Source organism: Arvicanthis niloticus, chromosome 2, assembly GCF_011762505.2.
Source record: "Arvicanthis niloticus isolate mArvNil1 chromosome 2, mArvNil1.pat.X, whole genome shotgun sequence".
In the NCBI taxonomy this organism is placed as follows: domain Eukaryota; kingdom Metazoa; phylum Chordata; class Mammalia; order Rodentia; family Muridae; genus Arvicanthis; species Arvicanthis niloticus.
The window spans coordinates 76,407,681-76,427,705 of NC_047659.1; positions in this window are offsets into that span (position 1 = coordinate 76,407,681).

Here is a 20,025-nt window from a genome sequence, read left to right on the forward strand (position 1 = left end):
CTAAGTTTGGATCATTATGTAGAAATTACCCAGTTTCCATCTGTAAGAGCCTAGTGACAGTGCCAACAAGTAAGTGACTTGTCACTACAGATGTTGGGAAACCACTGTACCATTAAAAAGACCTCTTCTGCTATATTCCAAATGCCAGGGCCCCATGAGAGATCTACTGTGATAGTAGGAAAGAATCTTGCTTACAGTGCCAACATTATGTGACTTCCTTGTCATGTAGTTAAGGTAGGCAGAAAGTTGAGTGCACAGATTTCTTACCTGTCGGTGCTGGTGGAGACTCTGGGTGGGCACAGGTATTGTAGTAAGTGGAGGAAACAAGATAGTCCTTGATCTTCTGCCCTGGAAGAGACAGCAGGGGTCAGGGCTGAGGAGAGGATAGTCTGAGAATAATGAGGCATCCCCCAATGTGATAGGCCAGAGTGTTGGGAGCCAACTCCTAGCAGAAAGCAGCTATCATCTTTGCAGCCACCTCAGGCCATATACCCTGACAAGAGACTTGTTTTCAACAGCCTACAACAGCTGAGCACACTCTGATAAACATCTCATTTTGCTCACATATCTTGTTTTGTTGTTTAATGCCCCCAGCTGCAAGGCACACGTGGTAAAGTGTTTTCAGCTGTGTTCCCCTGCTTATGCTTACATATACCCAGGATTTCCCGTCAATAAACGGGACTTGATCACACACCCTGTCTTGTCTCCATTCTTCGCATCTTTTGCCCTTTTATCCCCACTTTCTGTCTTGCTAGACCCTGTTGACTGACCCAAATGGACCAGGTCACTTGGCCCCCAAACGTGGGGCAGTGTGGAGGAGTGTGGGCTGAGACACTTAGCCCCCAAGCATGGGGCAGCACGGTCCGGGACACCAGAGGGCAGGCAGAAGCCTTGGGGGTTGGTTAATGGGAAAGGACATCTGGACTTGCTGGTTGTAGTTCCCACACCCCTTCCTCTTTCATCTCTATCCCTTCCTTCCTTCCTTCCTTTCTTTTTTTGACAGGGTCTTGTTATGTTGCCCTAATAGGCTAACACTTAGCCCAGGCTGGCCTCAAACACTCACATCAGCAATCCTCTTACCTTAGCCTTCCAAATGGTAAGGTTACAGGCAGGTGTTACCCAAGATGTTTTTTCTTCTTTAAATTTCTCCTCTATGGCATTTGTGTATCTGTAGAACTAAGATGAGTAGTCATGCAAAAGATCTTAAGAGAAATAGATTTCTAGGGATTATTATTATTATTATTATTGTTGTTACAGTGTTGCCATTTTCATTCCCCAGTTATAAGGAAGGCTGCTTGATCTTATAAACAGCAAACTCCACTGTTTCTCATCTCCTTGTGTCTACCTCTCTACTCACTACCTTTTGGGGACCCACCTGAATGCATAAGGAGAGACAGCGCTGGCCCCTTCATGACCTTCCATGACAAATTCACAGCCTCAAGCCTACTGGGCATCTCAACGCTCCCAAGAAGAAGCCAACACATGGAAAGCTCAAAACGCACTTGAAACTCAGAAAAGAAGTATTATCTGATGTAACATGACTGGCAGGTCAGTGCTCAGGATATCCATGCTGACTCCTTCCCAGGTGCACACAGTGTGTTTCTCAGATTCTCTTGCTTTCGGTTGTTGTCTGTGAACCGATGACATTAGAAGTTCTATGAGTTACCCTCAGTTAGACCCAGGACAGCCTCCCACACACCATTCTTCATGCTCCTTTCTTCATGGCCATGCTGAAGACAGTAGAGCCTCCATTATCCTGGATCCTTGGGTGACCCAGCAGAGGAAGTCTGGTTGCCATCCATTTGTCTGCCAGCTGAGTGCCATTATGGGCAGAAGAGGTAAACAACAATTATGTTGAGTCATTGTTTGTTTGGGGGTGTGGTTTCTGAAATTATCCTGATTTACCCAATATACAGTGCAACTAAGCTTTCAGCCTCTGTGCCAGCAAGAAGAAAGAAATGAGGAAAAGTAATGGACATTTAATAGAAATGGATATTTTTGTTACTTGTCATACTTGGAATAAAAAAATCCTCAAAAGGGCTTGGGGTCATCATTGTAATTATCGTCAGGGTTATCTCTTCCAGTAGGATCAGCTTAGTGGGTTTTTGTTTTTTGTTTTTTTTGTTGTTTTTTGTTTTTTTTTTTTCTGCCTTTGCCTTGGTTCTTCCATGACAAGTAGGTAGAAAGAGATAGAAAAATCTACATCAGTGTGGTATGGTATGTGTGTGGTGTGAGGTGTGTGTGTATGATATGGTGTGTGTGTGCTGTGTGTGTTGTGTTGTGTGTGTTGTGGTGTATGTGTGGGGAGTGATGGTGTGTGTGTGGTGGTGTGGGGGGGTGTGGTGTGGGATGTGTGTGGTGTGTGTGGTGGTGTGTGTGGTGTGGTGTGTGTGGTGGGGGGGAGTGGTGGTATGTATGTGGTGTGTATGGTAGTGTGTGTGTGTGTGGTGTGTGTATGGTGGTGTGTGTGTGTGTGGGGTGTGTGTGGTGTGTGTATAGTGGTGTGTGTGTGGTGTGGTGTGTGTGTGGTGTATGTGGGGTGTGGTGTGTGGTGTGGTGTGTGTATGGTGGTGTGTGTGTGGGTGTGTCTGTGTGTGGGTGTGTGTGTGTGGGGAGTGTGTGTGTGAGCTGCCCTACACAACAGTCTCCTGCTCTATCCATTTAGGCTCTTCGGCTATTGTCATCTATGTTACATTTGGATTTTTCTTAAACTCCTTTCGATTTAATCATGTTTGCCTGGTCTCACGATGCTGTTCCTCTCCTGCCTTAGCCTCAATTGCCCAGCCATGTCCTGCTCTGCAGCTGAGTCCTGCCATGTCTTAACTGGCCCTGGAAACTCATAGGAATTCAGCACTTTCTAAGCTCATCTTAGAGGTGTCAAGCATCAAGTGTTGCCTTAGACTCCGTGAGTTTTAACTTTGAACTCCTTGTCTGGTCTTGTGATGCATGGTTAACACAGATGTTTGTATACTTATTTTTCTTGAGACAGAGTCTTGTTACATGACTCTCTGCCTGGCCTGCAACTTGCAATACAGATCAGGCTGGCCTAGAACTCGCAGAGACACATTTGCCTCAACCTCCAAAGTGCTAGGATTAAAGACATGCAACACTATACCTGGCTTTTCTTTTTTTTCAAGCTTATAGATCTGAAAATGAGATCATTTCAATGTACATGCGGCTATAGCTGATGAGGGTGTAGTCCTGACAGCTTAGGGACAGAAACTCTCCTGAGTCTGCTGGAAGCACACAGGAGTGTGGGCTCTTCAGAGGCCCACGGAAGGGGTCATGAACTATTTCTCTTTAAGGTCATTTATGTGCACATGGTCCTTTGTCATCAGTCTTGGGGGAAATTCACAACATGTCAGTGGCTAGCTTTTCCTGGAAAGCACTTTTGAAAAACTTCCCAGAGCTCAGGAAAAAAGAAGATACATGGTTTCTATCTGGGAAATAGCGAAAGCATGCGTAGAGATACTAACAGGTGATGTTTATTGAGTCCGTTTTTATGTTACAGACACTGTTTACGTATCTTCCTACATGCAATCCTCACAACAATGTCAAAAGATGGAGGTATATTCTTAAGGACCTTTTCTAGATGACAGAGCAGCATCGTGGAGAGAGAAAACAAAATGTACACAAAAGAAAGCCACATCACTAGAGTTCACTCACAGCCAGCCTCGAGGGCTTGTGCTCTTAGCCTCCCTGACCAAGGTTCATAGTTTCAGTAGAAGCCAGAGTCTCACAAGGGCTCAAAGAGAGCCAGGGGACAGTCCCATGTGGTAGTACGGACTCAAAGCAGAAACATCATAGGATTGTCAGGCTGTTCACAACCTAGAGATGACACTCAGTCCAACATCACTGACGGGAGAAAGTCAGACCGGAAATACAAGGGTTCAGAATCAGGTTGAGAAGTGTCTGAAGCTAAGCAAAGCCAGAAAGAAAGATGGTGTGTGTGTGTGTGTGTGTGTGTGTGGTAATAGTCACACATGAGGTATATACAAGCCATGGTGCACACATGAAGGTCAAAGGACAACTTTGAGGAGTTGTTGGATCTCTCCTACCGCCATGTGGTATGGAATGCCTACCTTCCCTGCCAAGCCTTCTTGCAGGCTAGCCTGGCTTCTCAACACAGCTGTTCCACTTTTCAAGTTCAGGCTTTGTCTCATAATTCTGTCCCTGGGCACGTACTTACTCAATAATCTGGACTCAAAACATCCAACAGAGAAGTTCCCTTTGGGTTGGGTGGGGCACCAATATGTGTGGTCAGTGGACATGAGAAATTACATGAAAACATTTCCTGGGCTGAGTCCCCCAGTGGGACCACACAATGCCAAAGATAAGATGATGATGACGATGACAACGACGTCGATGATGATGATGATAAAATAGAGGAGATAGGAACAGAAAGGGCAACTGAGTTGGTTGGAAGGAAATCACAGACGCATTGGGAGATACTGCTGTTGCTCCGCAATACTGACCCCAAATCCCATGCAATGGCAGGACGTAGAGGGTCAAGATGTGCTTGGGAGCTTGGGCTTCCTTGGCCAAACATGGCCACTACTTATTAACCAGGTTTTGAGTGCTAGATGTCTCTATTTCTAGGAAGGAACTTTGAAACCAGACACCCAGAGTTAGCTCTGACTCTCAAGCTAAAAGCCTTTTGGGGAAAGGGGGAATTAAAAAAAAAAATGTTATCATAAAATAGCTCACCCAACCCTAGTACAGAAACTTTGGGGTTAAGGACAAAAAAGAAAGATGAAAAGCATTTTAGCTGTAGCCGAGGCAAAGGGGGATATCAGGGAATCGTGGGCTCTCCAGTGGGGCTAGTCTTGACTTCCTGTGGTATCCAAGTTATAAGAAGTGAGTGGTTGTTGGCTGGGGAGGAAAAGGAAATACCAGGAAAGGGTGATGTAAAGGCTGTAGAATACTCCCTAGGAAGAGTCCTCCCTAGGAAGAGTCCTCCTTAGGAAGAGTCCTCCCAAGGAAGAGTCCTTCCTAGGAAAAGTCCTCCCTAGGACAATTCCTCACCAGCTTTGGCTTCCTCTTGGGGTGAAGGGGGGCGAAATGTGTCCATGTACTCAAGGGCCAGCTGTCCTGAACCACTGTTCAGCTGAGTTCCATGTCTTGCTTAAAATAAGCGAAGGGACTGCATTGCATGTCCACTGTCCACTTCCTGAAAGGAAAAGTACTCAGGGTCTGGGACCTGGAATTGGCATGTTCCCTGTCCAAATGCCACTCTGTCATTTCCTAGCTGAGGCACCTTGGATAACTACTCATCCCTCACTCTGTTTTCTTAGAGGAGATTTGGGAAAATTAGCATCACCTACTAGGGCTCAGAGAGGTCCAGGGCACATAGCATCTAAGATGAAAGGTCCCAGGCACATAGTATCTAAGAATGGAAAATGAAATGAAAAATATTATATTTCGGAGTGACTAAAAAGTAAATCATTAGGAATGACTCATGGTCTTAAAAATAGCATCACACAATGAGCCACCAAGAGCCTGAGTAGGACACTTATGTGACATGTATAAGGCCCTAGGTTACATCCTCAGAGTCCCAGGATGGGAGAGGTTGTGGGGAAGGACTTTCCCCAATCACAGTACAGCTTTAAAGGCCATCTTTACACAGAGAGCAGTAAGACAGCTGCTGCCCATAGGCACCAGCGAGCAGTGGAGCCGACATAGGCCCACAACTAACTCAACCCAATGTGAAAGGTGCCGTGACAGGTGCGGCTTTGGGAATGCTCACCGTCAAATGGCAGGAGGACTTAGGAGCTGTCATTTGATCTGAACCTGGAAGCATGAAAGCGTGATCAGGATTGGACTGAACGGACACTTATGGGTAGAGGAAAGACATTTTAACAAGAGGGATCAGTGTCAAGCCCAAGTATGACGGTGGGGTTTGACCCAAATTATTGGGAATAAATGGTCTGAAGGGTTGGAGGTCCATGAGAGACAGAGAGAGAGAGTAGAGAGAGAGAGAGAGAGAGAGAGAGAGAGAGAGAGAGAGAGAGAGAGAGAGACTGGAGATAAGTTCTGTATCTGCATTGTTTCATAGAACAGCCACAAGCCACAGGTGGGTACTGAAAAACTACTTAACACGAAGCTAGTGAGACTAGAAGACAGGGTTTTAATTTTTATTTGATTTCTGTGAAAATTTAAATGCCACATGTGGCTAGTGTGTACCCTATTAGACAACACAGTCACAAGACTTGTGACAATGATGTCAAGAATACCAAGGGAGCATTCTAGGCCCTCCTCCTCAGCCCACAAATGGGAGCTCCCAGCCAGCCACAGCTGTGTTTGAGCAGGAGCCCTGACAAATGGGGCTGAACCCAACTTATTTTCTGTTCACCAAATCCATATGCCCTGATGCTGCCATGTAGGCCCAGAGGAGCGCCAGCTTTTGAATTCCTACAAAAGCATCACAGGGCTAACAGTGGCCCTGCTTGCAGGTGGAGTCAGGTTTCCTCTTTGTTTCAGCTCGTAGAGCTGCTGAGGCAGGTGAGTGTCTGGGCATGTCTTCATGGGGTACACTGGGTGGCAGCTGTTTGTGGTAGTACTTCCATAAGGAGAGGTCCTTAGTCAGGCTGTGGCATAGGCCATTTTGTATTGGGGTTCTCCCTTTAGCGTGACCTTTGGCCTGCCTCTGGGAAGGCATAGAAGGCTGCTGCTGTTCTGGCCCTACGGCCGATAGGGCAGCCATTAATCAGCTTTCCTAGCGGTAGGGCATATATTAGCTTAATGGGTACTTGGCTTCCTACTGTTTCCCAGTTGCTTCTCATCCAAAGGAACTAAATTGAGTACTTAGGCAGTGCTCCTTCAGAACCTCCCCGCATCCCAGCAAAAAGGACACAGGCACACTCCCTAGCCTTGAATGCAAAAATAGAGGCAGACTCATAAACCAGTATATCCAGTCATGACACACAGTTCTAAAACAGTCACACTGTCACGGGCAGGAGGAGCACTGAATCTTAAAATATTAACATACATTAAGGAAACTTCCTTCTAAGGAAGTATGGTGTCCCACTCAAGCTATGTAGGAGGAAGAAGATACGGCTGGATCCCGGTTCTGACGTCACACACGTCACACAGTCCTATTTATAAAACCAAAGGTTGCAGACTGGAAGCTATTGGCCAGCTATTGATACATCGAAAATGTACCCATGCATGGTTTAAAAAATATTTTTAATCTTTCAATCCTTAAAAAGCAGATGGATTCACTTTAAAAATCCATGTTAGCTATTATTTTTAAACTTGTGACCCTGTGTGGTACTAAGGGGTTGAAGTCAAGGGCTTCTAATCACGCCACAGAGAGGGGTCAAGGCAAGCCGTTGGAGTCATGCATCATTGTAGAAGCTAAAAATCACAAAGCAATATAAACAGCTTTTAAAATGTCTGGTTCATAATGCATTTTATTATAAGGACTCAGAGTTCTCATTTGGAGACGTTTAAATAAAACGGGGATCTTGAAGACAATGGAATTTGGCCTTTTTGCTTTACAGATGAGTAATGTGAGCTAGCTAGTACAAAAGCAGACGGAGAGGAACAGGGTGTCAAACGTGTGCATCCACCTACCTGCAAACATGCACACACGCTTATGCAACGAGCCTGTGCACATGCACGCATGTGTGCATACACACACAGAGAGCACAGCAATGCGAATAGTTATGCAGGAGTAGACTGGATCCCTTGGCTCCTGACCTGCAAGAAATTCCAGACCCCATGTCACATTCTTCTCACCTCTGTGGTTGTGCAAGCAAATCCTAAGGTATTTCTGTAGATTCTGTGCATGGACGGTGCTGATTTTGTGCACAAAACATATTGATGCTTAAGCTGGCACATAACAGACATTCAATATACATATTGAATGAGTGAGTGAGTGAATGAATGGATGAATGAATGAGAGTCAGAGAAGGACCTCAAAATGGGAAGCTGTTTTCCAAAACCAAGGCAAGTAGAACCCCTTAGGCAGTATTTTCTGAAGCCTCCGGCGCCATCATCTTTGTTCCCAGCCGAGCAATCTGCCCCAGTGACTTGTGTCTCACTGTTCCTTGGACACTACGATGAAAAGCCTTTGATTCAATTTTCACCCCATCTTCTGTTAGAGCTCACTTGCTTTCGGACTCCACTGGGTGCCCCAGAGCTGTTCTCAGAAACTCATCTGCCTTCCCTCTGCTCTTACCTTTGTCCTCAAATGAGACAGATGCTCCCTTCAGTGTTGCCCCTTCTTGGGACAAGCTGTCCTCTGCAAAGCCCCTTGATCCTGTGGTAATTAGGTCCTGGGAAGGGAGGTACTACCCTGTGGGTATCAGACTGGTTCAGACATGTCTAGACCCAGCTTAAGCTACCTTGCCTGTCAAGAAAGACGGGCGCACACTGGAAAGAAATGAGACAAAAACATTCCCGTGTCTGGTGGAGCAGTGTGGGGTCCTTGCTTATCATTTTCAGGGCTACACTGGCTAGGAAGCCATCATAAACCTTGGTTACATCCTGACATGGGATTGGCTACTTTGATTGCCTTTGCAAACAGAAAGATTTCTCTTTCTGAACAACAGGCTAGAATTGAATGCAAACTCTTTTTTATTAAGAACAAATAAGTTTTGCAGTGGGCAGAGAGTATACGCCCATTGTCCTGCCAGCTCCTCTGAGGCCTTACGCTTGCACAACTAAACTTAAGCATTATAAGGTGTGCACTTAGCCTTATAGTTAGTTCAAGTCTAACCTCAGCAACATAATGAGGCATAATGAGATCCTCTTACTTTTTTTTCAAAATTTGTTTAAATTGTAGTGTGTGTGTGTGTGTGTGTGTGTGTGTGTAGGTAGGTAGGTAGGTAGGTAGGTAGGTACAAGGACAATTATGAGAATCAGTTTTGTCCTTCTATGTGGGCTCTGGGCATTGACCTCAGGTTGTTAATAGCTTTGACTACCGAGCCATTGCACTGGCTTGAAAACCCATCTTTTCAATAAATTAAGTCTCAGCATTCAGTTTGGGACAAATAGGCAAAGAACTATACCTTACCATGTGCCATAAATTATAATCATGGAATGTCATTTTATCTGTCTTTGAATATCTTATTAAAATATTTCAACCGCCTTGATAGAATTTTATTGTTTTCACTTACAAAAAGTGGAGATGCAGACAATGAGAGGCAACAGTATGTATTCTAGGTAGCCCAGACTGGCATGGAACTATTAACAGTAGTCCTCCTGCCTCAGCCTCCTGAGTGTTGAGATTAAAAGTATGCACTACCATGCCTGAATTCAGTTCAGGCTTCTCTAACTACATATAGGCATGTCCAACTATAACTCATGGGCCGTGTGCTCCCCACGATAGCTATCTCAGGATTTTTATTGCCATGACAAAATATCAGGACCAGAAAGCAAGTTGAGGAGGAAAGGGTTAATTTGGTTTACACTTCCACATTGCTGTTCATGACCCAAGGAAGTCAGGATGAGAACTCAAGCAGGGCAGGGACCTGGAGGCCAGAGCTGAGGCAGAGCTCACAGAGGGAGGCTCTTTACTGGCTTGTTCCTCATGATTTGCTCAGCCTGCTTTCTTATAGAACCCATGACCACCAGCCCAGGGATGGCACCACACACAGTAGGCTGGGTCCTCCCCCACTGATCATTAATTAAGAAAATGCCTTACAGCTGGGTCTCATGGAGGCATTTTCTCAGTTAAGGCTCCTTCCTCTCTGATGACCCCAGCTTGTGTCAAGTTGACATAAACCCATGGAGTACAGCAGCGAGGGATGCACCTGAACACAGCACCATATGCTTCTTACCAACTCTGCTGGCATGCATCCTGAGCATGAACATTGTAGTGACAGCAGCGTGGTGACAGCAGCGTGTGTGTCTTCCCTTGTCCTCTGAAGAAACTGTTGTGCTTTTCTTTCAAGTCCCCCAGACCTCTCCTTGCCTGCTGGCCTCTGCTGCAGTAAAATACCGCACTCTCATGAAATGCTATATTCGTACCATAGCTACTACAGACTGTACATTAAGTTAAACTAGAAAATAGCACATGAACATCCCTTGGAAGTGTTCAGATCCCCAAGGAGATAGTCAGCCCATGGCAGATGCCCTCTGATCCCCAGCTTAAGGCTCAGCCTGGAACTTCTTCAGGGTCTTATTCTAAAGACACCCCTCAAGATTTCGCTGCTTTCTGGTTATTCAGATGCATACAGTAGCAGAACTTGAGATCAGTGGGGTAGAAATGAGGAAGGAAATGACATGTTCCAGGACTAGTGTCCCCAGCTTGTCTTGCTCTTTCTAGATACAGCGCAGATCTCACATGGTTATAGTGTACTTCTTTGGCCAAATGTGAAAAAGTTTCTTTCTATCTGTTTCAAGGCTGCTTAAATTTTATATGTTTTGAAGGCTGAGATGCAACAGGACTCTCTGGAAATTCATATGTCTCTCTAAATTGGGCTGGTTTGGGATAGATCTCTCTTCCCAAAGACATTGTATAAGCTGTCCCAGGTCCAGCCATAAAGAAAGTATGTCCTCTGCCCTTGAGGGCAGATCTGATTGTAATGTACTCTCAACTCATCCGGTCTATTGTAACACTGTCTCTCCCCAACTCTTTTTTACTTCAAATCAAAGAACTCACCCTTGTCCTTACTTCTGGATTCACTCCTTTGAGGACAAAGCAAGGTGGAGCTTGTTCCTACCTCCCTGTCCAGGCATCAGGGCTCCTAACTTACAAAATCTGCACCCTCAGAGCTACCCACAGCTGCAGGCTCAAAGTGGTAAAAAAGAGAAAGGGGTTCGTTTGATGTGGTTAGCCTGCCATCCCTGCCTTTTCACGGTCCTGGCTCTAAACCACTCTCCTGCTCACCCCTCAGCCTGCTCTGAGCTCCGTGGATGAATGCATGATAGCCTTCACAGCCTCACATGAGGCTGAAGCAGGGCACAGGGGTGGAACAGGGGCATTACCTTTTTTTTTTTTTTTTTTGAATCCCTGGCTGCTTAGGCCAGCATGGCTTCAGGATTGGGACCAAGAGAAAGAGAAAGCGAGAGCAAGCAAAGGAGCAAAGGCTGTTGTTACACAGTTTCCCTTCAGCCCCAGAAATAGAAAGCCAGACTTCCGACTTGCACAGCCCCTGTGCAAACCACTAGACCACACTGCCAGATAAGAAAAATGTTAAATTGTGTCATACTTCCTTCATGGGCTGCAGCTTCTGCAAATGTCCCTGTGTGTTATAGGGTCTAAGGAATGAGGATTTAAGGGGCTAGAAGAAAGACAGCAGAGACCGTCATCTCTCCTCTCTGGTTATAGGTTCATGTTTAACCACTAAAGGAAAGGAGAGCTCACTAAAGCAAGAGTGAGCTAACTTAATTATTTACCCATATGAGAAAGGAAAGCTAATTGGAATCTGCTAGCTAGCCCCGTGCCCTTGGCATTTGCAGTACCCTCATGCTTATTTATCAAGTACCAACTGGGTACCAGCTACCACACGAGTACTGCAGATTTTTTGGTGCAGAACAAGGAGGCTGGCCCAAAGTGAGAGTCACCTAGATTCCACCTCTGGGCTCAGTACTACTGCACCATGGAAATAATTTCCCTTTATTCTTTTCCCAGAGCAGCCTCGGCAGGCTCCCCTGTTGTCAGCCACTCTAGGAAGAGTGATGGTCTGCGTGTTGACAGGCTCCTAATTGGAAGGTAGGAGGTGCCGCCAGAGATCAGCTATAAAAGTTATCTTTGGATGGGGGTAGGCTGCTGATGCTGGGAAGAGAGTTAGGGGTGAGGTGGGGTGAGCTGTCAGCCTGGGACAGGGCCTGGCCTGCCAGACAATTGATGCATGCAGGAGGAGGCAGCTAATAGATGGGGCCGTTTCAAGGAATGGTAGCAACAGTATGCTTGCCAGACTTCAGGACCAAAGAGTTCATAAGGGAGGTGAGATGCCGGGAAAGAGAGCACCTGGGGTGGTCCGGAAGACTCAGGCCAGCAATAGCTATTGAAAAGAAACTATGTGGCAAAGACAAGTGGAAAGAGAACCTCAAGTGTCCTTTTATTCAGTCAATAAAAAAATCAGGTGTTTCCAAGTGACTTTTATGCACTTCTAAACAGTTTCAGATCCTGAGAAGTTCAAAAGAACAGCCAGGCGAGATGAATGTAACATTTACTTCGGCAATGATAAAATCCATACACCAAAATTATCACTGGTTAGGATGATGCCTGTGCATTATGTAATCTTGGTACTTGTGCAAGCTCCTTCCTGCTGTTAACTCATTTAAGCCTCTCAACGAGCCTGCAACCCTGCAAAGTAGGCACTGCGGTCTCCGCTGGAGAAGCGAGAGTGGTGTAGGTTCTGAGAGCCCTAATATTCTTACTGGGTCTGTGGAGCTCACAAGTGGCTGAACCAAGGTTTTAACCTAAGCTTGTTCTGAAGTTCCTGGAACAGCCCCCTCTACTGAAATAGCTGAGTGATTTATGGAGCCCGAAGGAAAGGTACATTCTCGCTGGTGGTGCAGAGGGAAGACCTTAGTAAAAAGTGAGAGATGCATAGGATTTTCAGAGATGCTGGAGCATTGGAAAGGGCTATAGGAGGGAGAGGGAATAGTGTGGGACCAGGCCACTGATTTCTTTGTAGAATTTCGTGATCTGTTGGAGGGTTCAGAACAGCAGCTCACCAACATCATGGAAGGGCTGGGGAAGTTGTTTGGTGGTAGAACACTTGCTTAGCATGTGCAAGACCCTCAGTATCACACACACACACACACACACACACACACACACCAAACAAATAGAACAAAACCGACGATCCTGAGCCAGAGTGTGGGAAGTCTAGATGAGGAATCGTCCGTGCAGAGCTTGCTCAAGTCTGGCCCAGCCCAGTGGAATGTCTCTGCTGGCCTGGTGATCCTCACAAAGCACACATAGCATGAGAGGGCCTGGTAGAAGGGTGCCGGTTCCAGAAGGCCTGACAGATAGACTGTGATGCCACAGGCAGGCTCAGCCTTTCAAACACTGGATATGCAACCCTTGAAAGATCAGCAGTGTTCAGAGGGAACGGCTCCTCAGGCTGTGGGATGGGCTTTGCTACTTTCCACAAGGACCTGCGGGTGTCCTGGCCGAGTGAGGAGGTGGCAGAGTCACCAGGTGTTAGGGTACCAGGGCCTCCTGAGAAGGAACAGGTGTGAAGCAGAGCAATTAGCCCAGAGGCATCAGTGGGACAGACAGGTTGGATTTGATCAGGAGTCACCAGGATTACATCACCTGCTGGTGAGCAGGCTTCATTAAGTCTCCAGTGCATGCAGGACTTCCAGGAAACTTTCGTCTTCAAGGAGTCAGAGGACAGGGTAATTAGAATAGTCCTTTACAGTCAAAACAACTATGAAGGTGCTGGAGCCTTCAAAGCTCTCTCATGGTGTTCTGGGCATTCCAGAAGGGAGGAAGAACAGGTGACTCGGATGCTGAGACTTGGACAAGCCCAGAGTGAGGCAGGTGCTCACCGTGTGAGCTGGCAGCTGCTAATGTCGTTGGGAACTGCTAATTTTCCCTTCTGCACGAGCTGCAAAAGGTGGGGGCATTCAATAGTTTCCCAAAGAGGCTAATGTTTACACCCCACGCCCCCGTGTGTGTGTGTGTGTGTGTGTGTGTGTGTGTGTGTGTGTGTGTGTGTGTGTGTATAATGAACAAGCTGTACTACCCTTATTCACATTTCTGAACACATTCCCACACTAAGTAGAAGACAAGGGTTATAGGAAGGACTTGGAGTAGCCTTGCTAGTGAGCTGGTCTGCAGGATTTGAAGTTGTCCTCACAAAACCAACACAGATGAGGAAGTGTTCCGACCACCACCCAGGACCAGTGAAAGGAAGTGTGCACTCTGGAGACTTCACGTCTTGCCAGACAAGGTGAGTTTGCATATTACACAGCCTGTCTTGTCCACGGGTCAGCTCCCCAATGGAGCAGATTCTCTGTCTTCATCATCCCAAATTCTTGTTCCAGTGTTTCTGCTTAGACAAACTCAACCTCCCTCAGACACCATCTGAAAACCTGAGTCTTGCTGAGAAGGCTTTCTGACTTTATCGGTGATTGAAATTTACCACTGTCCTACTAGATAATCATTTTAGGCTCTCCAAGGCCTCTGTCTCCTTGTCTGTAATACATATGTGGGTTCTACTAGCTATGATGAGAATTCACGAGAAAAACCACAGAAGTGTCTGGACACACGCTGGCACTTACTCCACATTAGTCATTCACGTTAATAATCCTCACAATAATAACATCACTTAATACTGTAATTACTTCACACTAGGTTGTGCATTAGTCATGGGTCTCTAGAGAAAGAGAGTCAACAGATGGGTATAGAATGAAAGACGGAAAGAGGATTTATTAGTTTGGCTCACATGATATGTCTTATGGTCTAGGTAGCCCAGCAATGGCTGTCCCACACTAGAGCAGCCAAGAACCTGTAAGTTGCTGGGTCCACACAGCTGGATGTATCAGTGTTCTTCAGTTGATGATGGGAGCCCTGGTTGGGTCCTGACGTGAGTGAAGGCAGACAGTACATGCACCTGCCAGCGAGAATGAAGGCAGGCAGGTAAGAGGCAAAACTGTTCTCTTTTTCCATCTGTTGTCTAGGTTGCCAACAGAAGGTGCTCCAACACGTAGGGTGGCTTTTCCTGCTTCAGACAACTGGTCAGGAAACTCCCTCACAGGTACTGGAGAGATGGCTTGGCAGTAAAAACTACAAACCACTCTTGCAGAGGACTTGAGTTCTGATCCCAGCAGCCATATCTGATGGCTCACAACCTCCCATAACTCCAGCTTGGCAGTAGAATAGGAGGTGTAGCTGGGAAAAGAAGAGAGAAAAAGGAGGGGAGAAAAAGAGTAAAGAGATGGGAGAAAGAGAGGAAGGGGAGAAGAAGGAGGAGGCTATCAACCATGGAGGAAGACTGATGGGTCGAAAGCAGTCCTGGGTAACAACTTCTATCAAAGGTTAGCTATTGTGTAACAATTCTAATTGTGTGGGCATCTTGTTATTTGAGCATTTCCAAATATACAAATCCATTGGATAATCTTTAAGCATTAAGATTCTTCATTCTCCCCGGTACTGCTAGGATGGCAGATATTGTCTGGGGTTCAGCCGAGCTTTGTGGATGCAGTGTGGTAGAATTGGCAGAGCCATCCCCCATGCTGTCGTCTCGTGGGTGGCAGGACCTGCACATCTTGCTAGCTGGAGCCCCAGTCAGAGCTGAGGAGCAGCAGAAACATGGCGGCTGCCTGGGAACAAGCTGGATAGGGTGCCATTTTCTAAATATCACTCCTACAAATGCTAAATCGTTTAAAAATTATTATTATTATTATTATTATTATTATTATTATTATTATTATTATTCTCTCTTAGGGCTGGAGAGATAGGTCAGCAGTTCAGAGTTCTTACAGAAGATCCTGGTTCAGTTTCCAGCACTCTTATGATAGCTTATAACCATTCTTTATGATTCCAGTTCTAAGGGACTTGATACCTTCCTCTCATCTCTGAGGGTACCAGGCATGTACTTGGAGCACAAACGTATACACAAGCAAAACATTTATACAGATAAAAAAATATAATTCTTTCCTGAAAAAAAAAAAAACATAGCCTTAGTTTATTATAACATCTAATTTTGCATACTTCACATTTTAAACCTTATGGCTCTTTTTGTAATAACACAGCTTAACACGAACTTGTAGGCAATAAGAATTTCATTTATCAGGCATGGTACCACATGCCTTTAAAGCACTGAGAAGACCAAGGCAGATAGATCTCTATGAGTTTGAGGCCAGCATGTTCTACAAAGTGAGTTTCAGGCCAGCCAGAACAATATAAAATGAGACCCTGACTCAAATCAAACAAAACAACAAAACAAAACAAACAAGAAGAGGTTTCCAACTCCTTTATAACCTTAGGGCTGCTATATATACTGACTAAAACATTAATGTAGCCCTCTGCCTTCCGTTCCCATTGTATCTATGGGTCCTTGAATATAGGCCCTTGACTGATCTGTTTCTGGTCTGACACAATGTAACTGCTCACAGACTGTTGATCTAATGCACACACAGATGCTGTCTGGCCAGGATGGCCATACTGGCTAGGATGGTCTGGCTATGAGCCCATCACCAGGATCTAGGGTAGCAGTAGTCTGGTGGGTATATCCTTGACAATTAACCTGTAGACAAGCTGAGTGCTTCAAGGATGGGGACCATTTCTAATTCATTTTAAGTCCCTAGAACCCAGCACAGCAGCTGACACAAATGAAGTGCTCAAGTGGCTACGCTTGACTTCAAAGAGAAGCAGAATCTCAAGTACATTTGTCATCCATCTTCTGCATCAGTCCAACCTGTTCCCTGTCTTCATTTCTGTTTGTGACTGACCCCCTTTCTCAGTCACAAGTGTATAAAATTACTTGGTAGCATGGAACACTGCCTGGCTTTGTGGTCAGAATGTTTTAGGATTGAATTTGGCTTGGTCAACCACTAACCATCCTGCCTGGTTGGTTGGCCTTCTTCAGCCTCAGATTCTCCTAACAGCAAGTTAGGATGACACCAGAAGCTTTCCTGGGCATCTACTACATGGTGGGAGCATTCTAGGCAGTGAGAATACATAGATGTCAGTGAGCAAACATTACTCTCACCTGACAGAGCTTGTAAATCAGCACCAGTGAGAGACACTGAAAAAAACAAGCAACACGGGGGCACTCCAGGGCGTGGAGAAAATGGACTGAGGGAGAAGGGGTGATATAGTCAGGGCTGTGAGGATCCAACTCGAGTGACAAGAGAAGACCTTTGTGATGAGGACTGGCGTCTTAGGAAGAATGTTCTGGGGAAAGGGAAAGAGTGAAGGCCCTGGAGTTCAGGGTTAGCAAGATGACCATGTGGCCAAAACCATGAGAAGGGACAAAGAAGAGAGGGTGCAGAGCTAGTTGAGTCAACCACATGGAAACTTGGGGAAGTCTGGCTTTTGCTCTGGCTGGGCAAGTAGAGCTTCTTTGGAGAGCTTCAAGTGTGAGATGATCTGACATGAGTTATGAAGCGTCACTCTGGCAGCAGCACAGGGGATGGAAAATGGGCAGTGTGGGCATCAAATACAACAGGGAGGCCAGTCACATGTACTCTATAGGCTTAGTGTAAGGAACACACAGGACGATGCATGGGCTTGGCTCAGCCTGGCAGATGCTAATGCTCAAACCACAGTGGCAGCTAGAGATCACAGCTGGTGGTCCAGTCTGCCTCAGTTCCCATGTGACTTGTCATGCAGGGTGCCACCTACCCTTGTCCACTCACTAATCTCTGGCCTTATGGCTCCTTCCTTCAACCCTTCCCTGATGATGCACCCCATTGTGGCAGCTTCAACTCCTCCTCCTTCCTAGTAGAACTGAAATACAGATCACTGCCCCCCACCCCCATTCAGAAGTCCCCGATGGGCTAGTGGCTCCTTAAATCACAATCAGGAAGTCTGGTCTTCAGGGCCTCCTGCAATGTGATGCTTCTCCAACCCATAGCTACTGCTACCTTGGAGATGAACAGCCATGAAGAAACAGAGCTGGACACAACATGTGACTCCAGTCAGGATCACAGAGGAGACTGCACTAATGGTGGAAAGCCAGCCTTCATGAGTCCTTAGCCCACATGCCCTGCAGTAGACACAAATCCCTGGCCATTCCTGCCTCTCTTCTCCCATTGTGTTACCATAGATACAACAATCATGAATCTTTTCTTAAAGCTCCAGAATGGTGTGAAGTTTCTCAAATTAGTTTCCTTTTATTGCTCTCTTCTCCACTGGCTCCTGCTCATGGGGGGCCCTAACCCTTAACAAAACACCCTCATTATGCCTTTACTTGTTCTGACAGAGAGACCCAGGCTCCAAGTCATGGGTTTCCTGCCTTGAGCGTTCCTGTTCAGCTGTCCCTTTCCAATGCGTGGCTCACTTCACAAAGGATGAGTGCCAGACTGGAGGGCAGATAATAACTGGGACCTGCTGGCTACAGGGAGAAGAGCCAAACCCGTGACAGTACATTTCTACCAACCTGGAAGCCAGGTTGGTACTGCCTCCCCTAAAACAGCCACTGGTTATGATGGATTTTACAGGCTGGCTGAGAGATTGGCTCCAGGAATGATACCTACCACCATATAGATCTTGAAGAAGACAAAGAGAACCTGGTGCCCAACCCCAGTGGTCTAAAATAGCAGGCCTGAGGCTAGCTGTCCTTGACCACACATGCCAAAGCAGGGAAGCTGCACAAAGCTATGGGACACAGATGTCCCTGTTCTTGTGAATGGGTAGCCACAAATGCTGTTATGGAACCTTAAAATGTGAAAATGTGACTGTGAAACCTTCGAGTTCTCACTATGCAGTCCTGCCTGATAGGGATGACAGCTGTGTCTGGGACACTGTTTTCCTGACTCAGTGCCAGGACACCTGGGCACCATTGGCTGCACAGTGTCAATCATTCATATCTGTGCAGACTATATAAGGCTTCTGCTGCAGTAACATGGGCCAGAAGCATTCTATTATCCTGAGGGCCTATGAGGATAAACAAAAGGCATGCTTCTGAGCTTTTGGCCCCAACTCCTCTATCTTTGCCTTCCAGCCATTTTTATTGGAATTATGGTAGCCATTTGGTAGCCCGCGATAGAACTAAGTATGTCTTCAAGTATCTATTCTATCTGTGCATCTTTGAATGCACTGTGACCTGAGTCTGACTTCATAGTTATGCTGGCCTACACTGTACCAGCCACAATGCAGGTGCCTCACTACACCTATGCACCCTAGATGAATACCACCCAGAAATCTACATGCTATATCAAAGTGTCCGTACCAGGGCACAAACACCTACTCCTGTGGGTCTGTGAGTGTAGCATACCCGAACAGTGTTCACGCTAGACAGACCATCCAAGTTGTAACTTCTTGTCCACACTGAGCACAATGCACCCCATCCTATTCTCACCGAAACTTTCTTTACCAGGCCTCTTAAAGCAAACTCACTGCCATAGGCTATCCTAGACTAATAAGTACGTACACATGGCTAGAGCTATAACCAAAGGATTAGACTACATGCAGCACCGGACCGTTATCCCTTCTCCAACCACCCACCACCCTACAAAAAAGAAAGCAAGCCACTCCCTTATTGGACCACAAACCATCAAAAACAAGGGCCACTGGTGTAGTCAGCTAGACTCTGACCTTTCTATGCTGGCCCAGACTGGTAGGCCCTTGATATCAAATCTGGCCCCTAGCTCTGAGTTCTGGTTGTGTATCTATCCCAGTGTACACATCGGTGTTTGTATCTTCCTCAGCTTGAAGAGTGCAGCAAATGACATTGAGGCCCACAGATGATACGAACATAAGAGGTTGGAGTCCCAGAGGAGCTGGGTTCAGCTGTGCCAGTCTGACGGCTATTCTGAGGTCTCTGCTGCTCAAATTCACACTACTCTGACAAGTGCTTTAACATTGCTTTAACACTTTGAAATTGAATTGCAATGTCAAAGTCCCAGAGAGCCATAACCCATTTCCTACCCATTGCTCTGAATCTAAGCATGGGTCCGAAGGGTACCACTAAGGGAGGGCTTGCAATATGGTCACACTGGAAAACTGGCAGAGGCAGCAGAGAGAAGCCGAAAGTTCTATCACCCTGCATGACACAGAGAGTGGCATCAATGAGACTTCTACCAAAGAGCCTAAATATGGTGGCTGACAAAGACTTGTCCACTGGGGAAGAGCACCTGCCGTCAAGGGGTATAGCAAATCCTTCTGTATGTGGATGAAGTTTGTAGGCAAAGATTCATGGAGCCCAACAGAAGCACTACAAAATCAAAGGCAAATTTTGTACCGTGTACTTGGAACTCCCTAAGTTTGGATGTCCTTGGTCTCTTGGCATTATATTGCTACAGGGGCCCTCGCTTATAGGCAGATTTCACATACTAAAATGGCCACCTAATATTGGTACCATCTCTATATAAGTTGCATTAGCAAGAACTGTGGCACACTGAACTGAATGTTAGAGAGTCAGTTGTGGAGAAATTGAGTTGGGTGCACAG